This window comes from Salvelinus fontinalis, chromosome 35 (assembly GCF_029448725.1).
Source record: "Salvelinus fontinalis isolate EN_2023a chromosome 35, ASM2944872v1, whole genome shotgun sequence".
Lineage (NCBI taxonomy): Eukaryota > Metazoa > Chordata > Actinopteri > Salmoniformes > Salmonidae > Salvelinus > Salvelinus fontinalis.
The window spans coordinates 34,927,456-34,940,394 of record NC_074699.1 but is presented as its reverse complement, the minus strand read 5'-3'; positions in this window follow the sequence as shown (position 1 = coordinate 34,940,394).

The window sequence follows — 12,939 nt, the reverse complement described above, 5'->3', positions numbered from 1 at the left end:
CATCTCCCTACTGTCCTCTCCCTTGTTATCCACTCTATCCCTCCCATTCCACCTCTCCCTACTGTCCTCTCCCTTGTTATCCACTGTATTCCTCCCATTCCTCCTCTCCCTACTGTCCTCCCCCCTTTTCTCTCTTGTTATCCACTGTATTCCTCCCATTCCTCCTCTCCCTACTGTTCTCTCCCCCTTCTCTTCCCTGTTATACACTGTATTCCTCCCATTCCTCATCTCCCTACTGTCCTCTCCTTTGTTATCCACTGTATTCCTCCCATTCCTCATCTCCCTACTGTCCTCTCCCCCTTCTCTCCCTTGTTATCCACGGTATTCCTCCCTTTCCTCATCTCCCTAATGTCCTCCCCCCTTCTCTTCCCTGTTGTACACTGTATTCCTCCCATTCCTCATCTCCCTACTGTCCTCTCCCTACTGTCCTCTCCCTTGTTATCCACTGTATTCCTCCCTTTCCTCATCTCCCTACTGTCCTCCCCCCTTCTCTTCCCTGTTATACACTGTATTCCTCCCATTCCTCATCTCCCTACTGTCCTCTCCTTTGTTATCCACTGTATTCCTCCCATTCCTCCTCTCCCTACTGACCTCTCCTCCTTCTCTCCCCTGTTATCCACTATATTCCTCCCATTCCTCATCTCCCTACTGTCCTCTCCCCCTTCTCTCCCTTGTTATCCACTGTATTCCTCCCATTCCTCATCTCCCTACTGTCCTCTCCCCTTCTCTCCCTTGTTATCCACTGTATTCTTCCCATTCCTCATCTCCCTACTGTCCTCTCCCCCTTCTCTTCCCTGTTATCCACTGTATTCTTCCCATTCATCCTCTCCCTACTGTCCTCTCCCCCTTCTCTCCCTTGTTATCCACTGTACTCCTCCCATTCCTCATCTCCCTACTGTCCTCTCCCCTTCTCTCCCTTGTTATCCACTGTATTCTTCCCATTCCTCATCTCCCTACTGTCCTCTCCCCCTTCTCTTCCCTGTTATCCACTGTATTCCTCCCATTCATCCTCTCCCTACTGTCCTCTCCCCCTTCTCTCCCTTGTTATCCACTGTATTCCTCCCATTCCTCCTCTCCCTACTGTCCTCTCCCCCTTCTTCTCCCTGTTATCCACTGTATTCCTCCCATTCCTCCTCTCCCTACTGTCCTCTCCACCTTCTTCTCCCTGTTATCCACTGTATTCCTCCCATTTATCCTCTCCCTACTGTCCTCTCCCCCTTCTTCTCCCTGTTATCCACTGTATCCCTCCCATTCCTCCTCTCCCTACTGTCCTCTCCCTACTGTTCTCTCCCCTTCTCTCCCTTGTTATCCACTGTATTCCTCCCATTCCTCATCTCCCTACTGTCCTCTCCCTTGTTATCCACTCTATCCCTCCCATTCCACCTCTCCCTACTGTCCTCTCCCTTGTTATCCACTGTATTCCTCCCATTCCTCCTCTCCCTACTGTCCTCCCCCCTTCTCTCCCTTGTTATCCACTGTATTCCTCCCATTCCTCCTCTCCCTACTGTTCTCTCCCCCTTCTCTTCCCTGTTATACACTGTATTCCTCCCATTCCTCATCTCCCTACTGTCCTCTCCTTTGTTATCCACTGTATTCCTCCCATTCCTCATCTCCCTACTGTCCTCTCCCCCTTCTCTCCCTTGTTATCCACGGTATTCCTCCCTTTCCTCATCTCCCTAATGTCCTCCCCCCTTCTCTTCCCTGTTGTACACTGTATTCCTCCCATTCCTCATCTCCCTACTGTCCTCTCCCTACTGTCCTCTCCCTTGTTATCCACTGTATTCCTCCCTTTCCTCATCTCCCTACTGTCCTCCCCCCTTCTCTTCCCTGTTATACACTGTATTCCTCCCATTCCTCATCTCCCTACTGTCCTCTCCTTTGTTATCCACTGTATTCCTCCCATTCCTCATCTCCCTACTGTCCTCTCCCCCTTCTCTCCCTTGTTATACACTGTATTCCTCCCATTCCTCATCTCCCTACTGTCCTCTCCTTTGTTATCCACTGTATTCCTCCCATTCCTCCTCTCCCTAATGTCCTCTCCCCATTCTCTCCCCTGTTATCCACTATATTCCTCCCATTCCTCATCTCCCTACTGTCCTCTCCCCCTTCTCTCCCTTGTTATCCACTGTATTCCTCCCATTCCTCATCTCCCTACTGTCCTCTCCCCTTCTCTCCCTTGTTATCCACTGTATTCTTCCCATTCCTCATCTCCCTACTGTCCTCTCCCCCTTCTCTTCCCTGTTATCCACTGTATTCTTCCCATTCATCCTCTCCCTACTGTCCTCTCCCCCTTCTCTCCCTTGTTATCCACTGTACTCCTCCCATTCCTCATCTCCCTACTGTCCTCTCCCCTTCTCTCCCTTGTTATCCACTGTATTCTTCCCATTCCTCATCTCCCTACTGTCCTCTCCCCCTTCTCTTCCCTGTTATCCACTGTATTCCTCCCATTCATCCTCTCCCTACTGTCCTCTCCCCCTTCTCTCCCTTGTTATCCACTGTATTCCTCCCATTCCTCCTCTCCCTACTGTCCTCTCCCCCTTCTTCTCCCTGTTATCCACTGTATTCCTCCCATTCCTCCTCTCCCTACTGTCCTCTCCACCTTCTTCTCCCTGTTATCCACTGTATTCCTCCCATTTATCCTCTCCCTACTGTCCTCTCCCCCTTCTTCTCCCTGTTATCCACTGTATCCCTCCCATTCCTCCTCTCCCTACTGTCCTCTCCCTACTGTTCTCTCCCCTTCTCTCCCTTGTTATCCACTGTATTCCTCCCATTCCTCATCTCCCTACTGTCCTCTCCCCCTTCTCTTCCCTGTTATCCACTGTATTCCTCCCATTCCTCCTCTCCCTACTGTCCTCTCCCTTGTTATCCACTGTATTCCTCCCATTCCTCATCTCCCTACTGTCCTCTCCCCCTCCTTCTCCCTGTTATCCACTGTATTCCTCCCATTCCTCATCTCCCTACTGTCCTCTCCCCCTTCTCCTCCCTGTTATCCACTGTATCCCTCCCATTCCTCCTCTCCCTACTGTCCTCTCCCCCTTCTCTTCCCTGTTATCCACTGTATTCCTCCCATTCCTCCTCTCCCTACTGTCCTCTCCCTTGTTATCCACTGTATTCCTCCCATTCCTCCTCTCCCTACTGTCCTCTCCCTACTGTCCTCTCCCCCTTCTCCTCCCTGTTATCCACTGTATCCCTCCCATTCCTCCTCTCCCTACTGTCCTCTCCCCCTTCTCTTCCTTGTTATCCACTGTATTCCTCCCATTCCTCATCTCCCTACTGTCCTCTCCCCCTTCTCTCCCCTGTTATCCACTATATTCCTCCCATTCATCATCTCCCTACTGTCCTTTCCCCTTTCTCTCCCTTGTTATCCACTGTATTCCTCCCATTTCTCATCTCCCTACTGTCCTCTCCCCTTCTCTCCCTTGTTATCCACTGTATTCTTCCCATTCCTCATCTCCCTACTGTCCTCTCCCCCTTCTCTTCCCTGTTATCCACTGTATTCCTCCCATTCATCCTCTCCCTACTGTCCTCTCCCCCTTCTCTCCCTTGTTATCCACTGTATTCCTCCCATTCCTCCTCTCCCTACTGTCCTCTCCCCCTTCTCTCCCCTGTTATCCACTGTATCCCTTCCATTCCTCCTCTCCCTACTGTCCTCTCCCCCTCCTCTTCCCTTGTTATCCACTGTATTCCTCCCATTCCTCCTCTCCCTACTGTCCACTCCCCTGTTATCCACTGTATTCCTCCCATTCCTCTCCTTACTGTCATCGTCCTCTCCTCTCCCTCTCCCTGTCTCCTCCCCTCCTCCTCTCCCCTGGAGTGGTGACTGTGCCCCTGGAGCATCAGACCCCGACCCCCTCTCCTCTCCCTCTCCTCCAGCATGCTAATCAGACCTAATCAGAAGTGAAATGCATTTTTCTAAGGAAGTAGCTGGAAAATTTCACAATCTGCATTTCTCAGACCAAACTGATTAGAGAAACATTATCCTGCTTTCAGAGTCACTTCCAATCTGCTTTTAATCTGTCACTTCAATCGCCTAATTATTTAGTCAATGACCTGGGGACGCAATTTGACTAAATAATCAAATGCATGCCATAACATGTTCCTCATTTCTGCAATGATATCTCTGGTTACATGTTATGTTGTTCCTTTGAGCTGAATTGGTAGAGGTGTGCACCTGTGTGTGTGTATGCTTGTGAATGTGTGTGCATGCTTGTGTGTCTCTGTGTATGATTATCTTCTTATGGCTGCAGCCCGAGGCCGCCCACAATATGACAACAGCCAGCTCAAGTGCAGGGCGCGAAATTCAAAATATATATTTTTTTAATATTTAATATTTTAAGTCCAATACAGCAAATGAAAGGTACACATCTTGTGAATCCAGCCAACATGTCCGATTTTTTAATTGTTTTACAGCGAATACAGCACGTATATTTATGTTAGCTCACCACCAAATACAAAAAAGGACAGACATTTTTCACAGCACAGGTAGCATGCACAATGCCAACCTAACTAACCAAGAACCAACCAAACTAACCAACAAACAACTTCATCAGATGACAGTCTTATAACATGTTATCCAATAAATCTATGTTTAGTTCGAAAAATGTGCATATTTCAGGTATAAATCATAGTTTATATTGCAGCTACAATCAGAAATTGCACCGAAAGCAGCCAGAATAATTACAGACACCAACGTCAAATACCTAATTACTCATCATAAAACATTTCTGAAAAATACATAGTGTACAGCAAATGAAAGACAGGCATCTTGTGATTCCAGCCAATATTTCCGATTTATTAAGTGTTTTACAGCGAAAACACAATATAGCGTTATATTAGCTTACCACAATAGCCAGAAAGACAAGCCATTTCCCAGTAGCAAAACTTAGCGATCGTAACAACCAGTAAAAGATATATAATTTTTTGACTAACCTTGATATTCTTCATCAGATGACAGTCCTATAACATCAGGTTATACATACACTTATGTTTTGTTCGAAAATGTGCATATATAGAGCTGAAATCAGTGGTTATACATGTTGCTATCGTAGCTACTTTTTCAAAACTTCAGGGTATTTTTCTGAAACTTTTTCTGAAACACATATTCTGACCAAATAGCTATTCATAAACTTAACTAAAAAATACATGTTGTATAAAAACTGATAGATCCATTAGTTCTTAATGAAATCGCAGTGTTAGAATTCTAAAAAATAACTTCATTACGACATCCAGCTTCGGTATAGCTAGGGTACCCCAAAGTTGGGCGCCGACGACTAGTTCACATGTACGACAGATATATGAAATAGCATCATAAAATGTTTCTTACTTTTGCTGATCTTCCATCAGAATGTTGGACAAGGGGTCCTTTGTCAAGAACAATCGTTGTTTGGATTTAGAACGTCCATTTTCCCTCTCGATTTAGCAAGCACACTAGCCAAGTGGCACGAATCTCTCCATGTCAACAAACGGAAGAGAACGGAACACGGCAAAACTCCCGAAAAATTTTCAATAATCTGATGAAACTATATTGAAAAAACATACTTTACGATGATATGGTCACATGTATCAAATAAAATCAAAGCCGGAGATATTAGTCGCCTATAATGGCAGCTAAACAGAAGGCAAATCCAGGTCCCTCTTCGCGCTCTCCAGAAAACAAGAAATGGGGGACACGTCATACAAAGAGCTTGTATTCCACTTCAGACCAAGATAAACACTTAATTTCTTCTCTCACCGCCTCTTGACATCCAGGGGAAGGTCTATGAAGTGCACGTATACTAATACGTATCATGCCCATTTATAGGCAGGAAGTAGAACAGAGCCTCGATTTCAGACTTTCCACTTCCTGGTCAGGAAGTTTGTGCCAAATGAGTTCTGTTTGACTCACAGATATAATTCAAACGGTTTTAGAAACTAGAGAGTGTTTTCTATCCAATAGTAATAATAATATGCATATTGTACGAGCAAGAATTGAGTACGAAGCCGTTTGAAATGGGCACCTTTTATCTGGCTACTCAATACTGCCCCTGCAGCCCAAACAGGTTAAATTAGGTGCAGTATCTATGTTAGTGTTATTACAGCATAGTGCCTCCTGCATCCATGTTTATCTGTATGTGTGTTCCTGTTAGTGTGTCTGTGTCTGTAGGTGTGTTTGTTTAGAAGCTGCTGAGCTGTGAATGCTAGGCAGGGCTAATACAGTTTAGTCCTTGGTTGTAAGAGCCTTTGGGGAGCGAGGGAGAGGGCAGGGGAGTCATGTTATTGGAAAGGTCATGATTACAGTAGGGGGTCAGAATAACTCACTGACACTCTCTATACACAACTGCCTGCTTCTGTGCCTGGGGGTGTCTGCAACTATATTGAGTATTGACTATATGTCACAGCAATAAAAAGGAAATCTGTTCTCTGTTGCCAAATATTTTACCTTCAAAGAGTGTACAGTAGAGTTAGAAAGTCAGGACAGAACAGAAAGGTAGCTTCAATGTCAATAAGGCAATCTTGTTGACATTTTTGAAAAAATACTAGTTTACTAGGAAATACTACAGTACTAACTATAGAATTATGTAGTAAACTGTAGTAAAATGTAGAATACTATACTACACACTGTAGTATATTTTGATCATGTGTAGTACTTACTATATCATTTTGTAGTATACTGTAGTATACTGTAGAATACTATACGGTCTAAGGCAGCAGAGCTCAGTGCTAGAGGCGTCACTACCGAACCTGGTACGATTCCAGGCTGTATCACAACCAGCCGTGATTGGGAGGGCAGCACACAATTGTCCCATCGTCGTCTGGGTTAGGGTTTGTAAATAAGTAAATAAGAATTTGTTCTTAACTGACTTGTCTAGTTAAATAAAGGTTAAATAAATCAAATTAAATACATTTATTAAACACAAGTAGACACTGTACTATCCCTCGATCGTGTGTAGTACTTACTATAGAATTCTGTAGTAAACTGTAGTATATTGTAGAATTGTCACGCCCTGACCATAGAGAACTGTTTATTCTCTATGTTGGTTGGGGCATGATAGTGACTAGGGTGGGTCATCTAGGTGATTAATGGTTTTTATGTTGGCCTGGTATGCTTTCCAATCAGAGACAGCTGTTTATCGTTGTCTCTGATTGGGGATCATATTTAGGCAGCCATTTCCCCTTTGTGTTTTGTGGGATCTTGTCTACAGATACTTGCCTGTGTGCACACCAGTAGCGTTTCGTTTGTGCTTTTGTTGTTTTTGTTCGGTGTTCATATTGAATAAAGAAAATGTACGCTTACAACGCTGCACCTTGGTACGATTACTATGACGATCGTGACAAGAAATACTATACTACACACCGCACTATCCCTCAATCACGTGGAGTACTTCCTATATAATTATGTAGTAAACTGTAGTATACTGTAGAATACTATACTACACACTGTAGTATCCCTTGATCATGTGTAGTACTTAGTATAGAATTATGTAGTAAACTGTAGTATACTGTAGAATGCTGTACTACACACTGTACTCATATGCTAATATTAATGTGCATATACCCTGCCCATTCCCCTCCCCCATATCCCAATTTGTGCCACCCATGAGTGAGAAATCTACATGCCAAGTATAGATCATAAATTGTGTTCCTTGCAGCTTATGGAAAATGTGTTCTTTTAATAATTGTCCAGTAGGTTTGCTCAAGGAGAAGCCCCCACTTCAATAACCAGGTTTCCATCCAGCCATTTTATGTGAGTAATGTACATGTCGAATAAAACATTTCATGACAGGCCTGATGGAAACAGCAAATGTGTCAGTAAACTTTCCAAATGTCGACAAAACAAATTACGCTAGACAATGTGGGATCTTTTTGTGTCGGTAAAATTCATTATGCGAGAAATAGCGGTAGAGTTGAAAATTAGATGGAAATCCATTTATTCAGTATTATGGGAATTTAACCCTAAAAGTTTTTTTTTATGTGCAATACGTCATCAAGCACAACCTCTTAGCTGCAACAAGTCAATTTCATGGAAACACATCTCTGCTGGGAAATGTTTTGTTCTTATGAGGATTTTATAATATTCCCATGAAAATCTGTCGCCAATTGGATGGAAACCTAGCTTATGTCAAAGATAATAAAACAAAAACAATGTAGTAAATACTACAGTATATACTATAGTTTTTTAACTAGTAATACTATAATAAACTGTAATTACTATAATATACTACAGTAGAAATGGAAAAAACACCGTAGTAAATACTACAGTAATATCCACACAAAAAAACACTACATTAATGTCTGCAAAAACAGTATTTATACAATGATAAACGATAGTGTTTTTTCATATGGGCCTTGCAAATAACTGAAATGTGTTTCTTGCAGACTGTATGTTGCCTCTTTTAGGCTCTTCTAGCCAGATTTTGTTTGAGGGAGATTCTATTAGCCTAACATAGCAGACAATAAGTACTTTGAGCATTGAGTATCAGCCCAAGACCCCAAGGACCACAATAAAACAAGCAATCGAGGGCCATTGGGAGCTATAGGTATTGCTCAAAGGTTACAATTGGTCAAGGTCAAGGGATATCATGTTCACTGGAATAGTTCAAGGGATTGAATGAGTTTTGACTGGTTGATCTGTCTACAAACACAGACAGAGGGAGAACGAGGGAGAGTACATAATAGAGAGAGAATTTAGAGAAAGAGAGAGGGAGGGGAGGGCTTTGAACCTACCGCCAGGCGTGGCACACTTATGATGTGACTGGCCTCACAAAGACCCAGCGTACCGCCCAGCCGATAAGGTTCCAGACCCCAGCACTGAGCAAGGCAGCTGTCCCTCTTTCATCTCCCTCCCTCCTGTGTTTGTACCCCCTCGCTCCTGTTATCACGGTGGATTCTGTAGAGTCATCACGCTCATTTGTACCCGACACCCAATCTGCAAATAAACCGTCTCTGAAATGTGCTTTTAAAAGAGCATAGAAAAACATTCCACAGTCTGGCCAGACCAGGGAGTAAAGCTCATGGCTCGAGGCCAGAGGACTACAGAGGCAAAGCCAGCTAGTACTTAACACCTTAACCCAGCAGCCTAGACCCAACACCACCATAGGCCATGAACCCTAGGAGAGAGGGAGCACTTTGACCATGGGAAAGGCAACATTGAAGACAATGCAAAAACATAGTATTCATACGTATTCAGTATTGTCATATTCACATAATTTGACCATTACTGTAGTTGCATAATACCAATTTCACAACATTGTAGGGCCGATAAAAATTGAGATATTCTGACAATATCAAGTTCAGATTATTGCTTTGTATTTGTTGAACAAAAAACATTGACCTGTATACTTTATGTTATTGTGAAAATCCCATCAACTCATATTTAACTTCAGGCGCTAACCCCTACAAAAGAAACAAAAAAACAATAATGGCAATTTCTGTTACAGCTAAATATTAATCAGTGAAAATATTGACCTGCTGATATTTCTGAAGTCCAAACCCCACAAGGAGAGAGGCCTTTAATAACAGCTGGTGTGGTAATAGAGAGGGGGGACTGGAGGTGGAGATGGGGGGGGTTGATGGGAGAGCTATTTCAGGAAAGGTGGAGAGGAATACAATTGATTGGGACACTTAGACTTGATAAGGACGTCAGCCTTAAGAGGAGCAAGGTAATCATTAAATCCACCAATTGGCCACTGTGGGTTGTGCTATATATATTTGTTTTGTGTTTCGTCTCTCTCTTCTCTTTTCTTTTGTTGCCAGAGGTGAAAGGGAAATCTCATCTCCATCAGACTAAATTGTGGAGGCAGCATTATCAGTAGGAAAGACCTGGGGATCTGACAGCTCCCTCTCCATGATGATTAATTACTCCTCTCTGGGCCCGGGTGGGTGTGTGTGTTCTCTTGTGTGTGTGAGTGTGCGCGTGTGTGTGTGCCCCTGCACCTTTGGAAGTGGCTGGAGGCGACGGGTGATAAGTGCTGCCCTTATTACTGGGCGCAGTGGGAGAAGAGAAGGGGAGAAGGCCTCCCTCCACCTCCACCTCAGCAGCACTGCGCTAAAGCAGCCCAATCACCATTCACATCTACCACACACCAGGCTGGCCTAGAGGAGCGGAGCGACGGGGTAACTAGGCCTTTGTTTACGCCTCTCTTTAGACACTAATGGATCGGTCCGATCATACCCCCATCAGTGTGATATTGGTTTAATCCCTCCTTGCTCTCTTTCATCTCTCTCTCTCTCTCTCTCTCTCTCTCTCTCTCTCTCTCTCTCTCTCTCTCTCTCTCTCTCTCTCTCTCCCATCTCCTCAGGGTTATATGGTTTTGATCTCCCCTCTAATCACTTTGGCTGTCTGGATTGGGTTTACAGACTCTTTAGAGCTCTCTATTTCCCCTTGCCAGGGGGAGGAGGGATGCCTTGCCTCTCTCACACCTCATCTCACTTCTGAGGGACAGAATTAATCACTTTTGGACATAGAGAACTATAGCAATTTAATACAGTATTGGTAGCATCGTAGTTCCAATCACCTTGTAGGAAATGAGTGAATTCATTGGTTGAAGAGTGCATTTAAATCTACTTGTATCTCAATAGACCCATGACTGGTAGGCCTACAGATTGTCTTGTTCAGGTTCAGCTGGTCTATAAGTATACTGTCTCCCTATAGCCTTCATTGTTGTCTGACGTGCATGATCACCACTTTCCCTGAGGCCGTATGTATGTATGATTGGGGGTGCGTATGTCTGCGTGTGTGCATGAGTGTGTGTGTGTGTGTGTGTGTGTGTGTGTGTGTGTGTGTGTGTGTGTGTGTGTGTGTGTGTGTGTGTGTGTGTGTGTGTGTGTGTGTGTGTGTGTGTGTGTGTGTGTGTGTGTGTGTGTGTGTGTGTGTGTGTGTGTGTGTGTGTGTGTGTGTGTGTATCAGAACAGGCATATGTAGGAGGAGAGGTTCATTATTGGTGCTGTCTGTCAGTGGTCTCCCTGAAGGCCTGTGAGACAGAGAGAGACACGCTAGCTAGAGAACCGTACTGCTACCCGCCATACATACAACACGCCTGTCACACGCCTGTCCCCGACCATGTCCCCACATGTCATTATGATGTCATCCAGATGGACACATCTGCCTGTTTTGCCCGGAAACAAATCTGCTAACGCTGTGAGAGAGAGAGTCATGAACAACCTGTTTCAACCTGTCTCTCTCCAGCACCAGGGTTTTATTGGTTTATATCCAGCCGCTGGCAGTCCCGGTGGCGGCCGTCATGATGTATAGGGGGAGAATGAGCGACGCCTCGTAGCGAGCCGTGTTAGATCCCCAAGATAACACACGTTTGGATGTCAATATTGTGTTAAAAGCCAATGTTCTCCCTTGTCCCCTCACATCATTATTAGAACCTCTATAGATTACATTTGTATTCCGGAGGAGGGCCCTGGCTCTGTGGCTATCAGTTATTCTGCTGCACTGTATAAGCTTATGTTCCCAACAAATGTTTTTTTAATGGCTGTAGCCTGTCATTCAGCTTATTGGTCTGCCATTTGTCCCCTCCTCCTCTTCCTCCTCCTCCTCCTCCTCCTCCTCCTCCTCCTCCTCCTCCCCCTCCTCTTCCTCCTCCCCCTCCAAGAGGAGCGCTGGTTTTCATCATTAGACAGAGATGAGGTGAACCTTTCCAGGGCCTGAGACCTTTTACTTCCTGGGAATCAAAGCTCGGAGCATCGGAGCAACCCCTCCCAGATAATTTCCCATGTTCCCCGGCTTTGTTTTGTTCATCTGCAGAGCATGAAAACAAAGGAATATGGCAACATTATGGCATTTGAAGTCAATGTGTATTATAAAATCAATCTAGATGAAGATCTGCCCATCGCTCTAATTAGACGAGGTGACTGGAGATTGATTTTTAATTGCAAAAGTAATTACATGGAGCAGATAGCCAGTGACATTTGATTATCTAGGTGATTGATTAAACGGCCTGGCTGCTGGGGCACACTGTCAGGCAGCTGAATCCCAGACAAAAGAGAAAATTAAAAAAGTTGTCCCATTTGTAATCACGAATTTCAAGGGTGAAATTACAAAGCCAAACATCCCCTCAGAGAGCTCAGCGCCCTTCCACTTTGCCTGTCTGCCCCCCTCATCTCTCTGCAGTACAAACACACACACACACACACAAACACACGCACACACGCAGACACACACACACACACACACACCTCAGCAGGCAACCCTCAAAGCCCCCGACATGATAAAGAGGGGAAAGATTATGTGAAAAATGAATGGAGGAATTGTTGGCTTACAAACAGCCCGGTGGGTAAATGACGGGAGCATTCATCTGCTTAACAGCCTCATCAGAACACTGCTGGCGGAACACGGGGAGCGGAACGTCGGAACGCGGAACCTTGGCGAGGTCGGTAGAAAAGCTCTTATCTCTCTCCGAGAGTTCTTCTTCACTCAACTCCATCTCTTGTCATCTGCGAGCAATAGGTGTCTGCACCTGTTCATTGTTGTCTGTCTGCTGATAAGAAAGTCAGCTAAATAAATAGTAGAATAAACATCTTATCTCTGCATGGGTTTGGGAAAGGAGGAGAGTATTATTTTCATGTTTTTTTATTTTTCTCATCTGTCATTCTTGTGGGATGTTTTTCTGAGAAAATGAGTGTTGACATGGCAAACGGGTGAGGGGACAGTTGAGGTGTTTGTTGTTTACAGTGACAGGTTCTGTGGCAGTGAATAGAGTTGAGGTCTGTTAGTGTATACAGTCTGTATTACTGACCACTGGTGCCTTTGTGACAGAAGATACGCTGACTAATGTGTTTTCCTGCTTGCCATCATGTCTCCCCTTCACCTCTTGGTCTGCCCTCTAACTCCAAATATCAACCCACCCTACCCCAGCTGTTGTTAATATAGAGCATACTGTCACACACTCACATACAGTAGGAGTACATTTACATTACACATTTAAGTCATTTAGCAGACGCTCTTATCCAGAG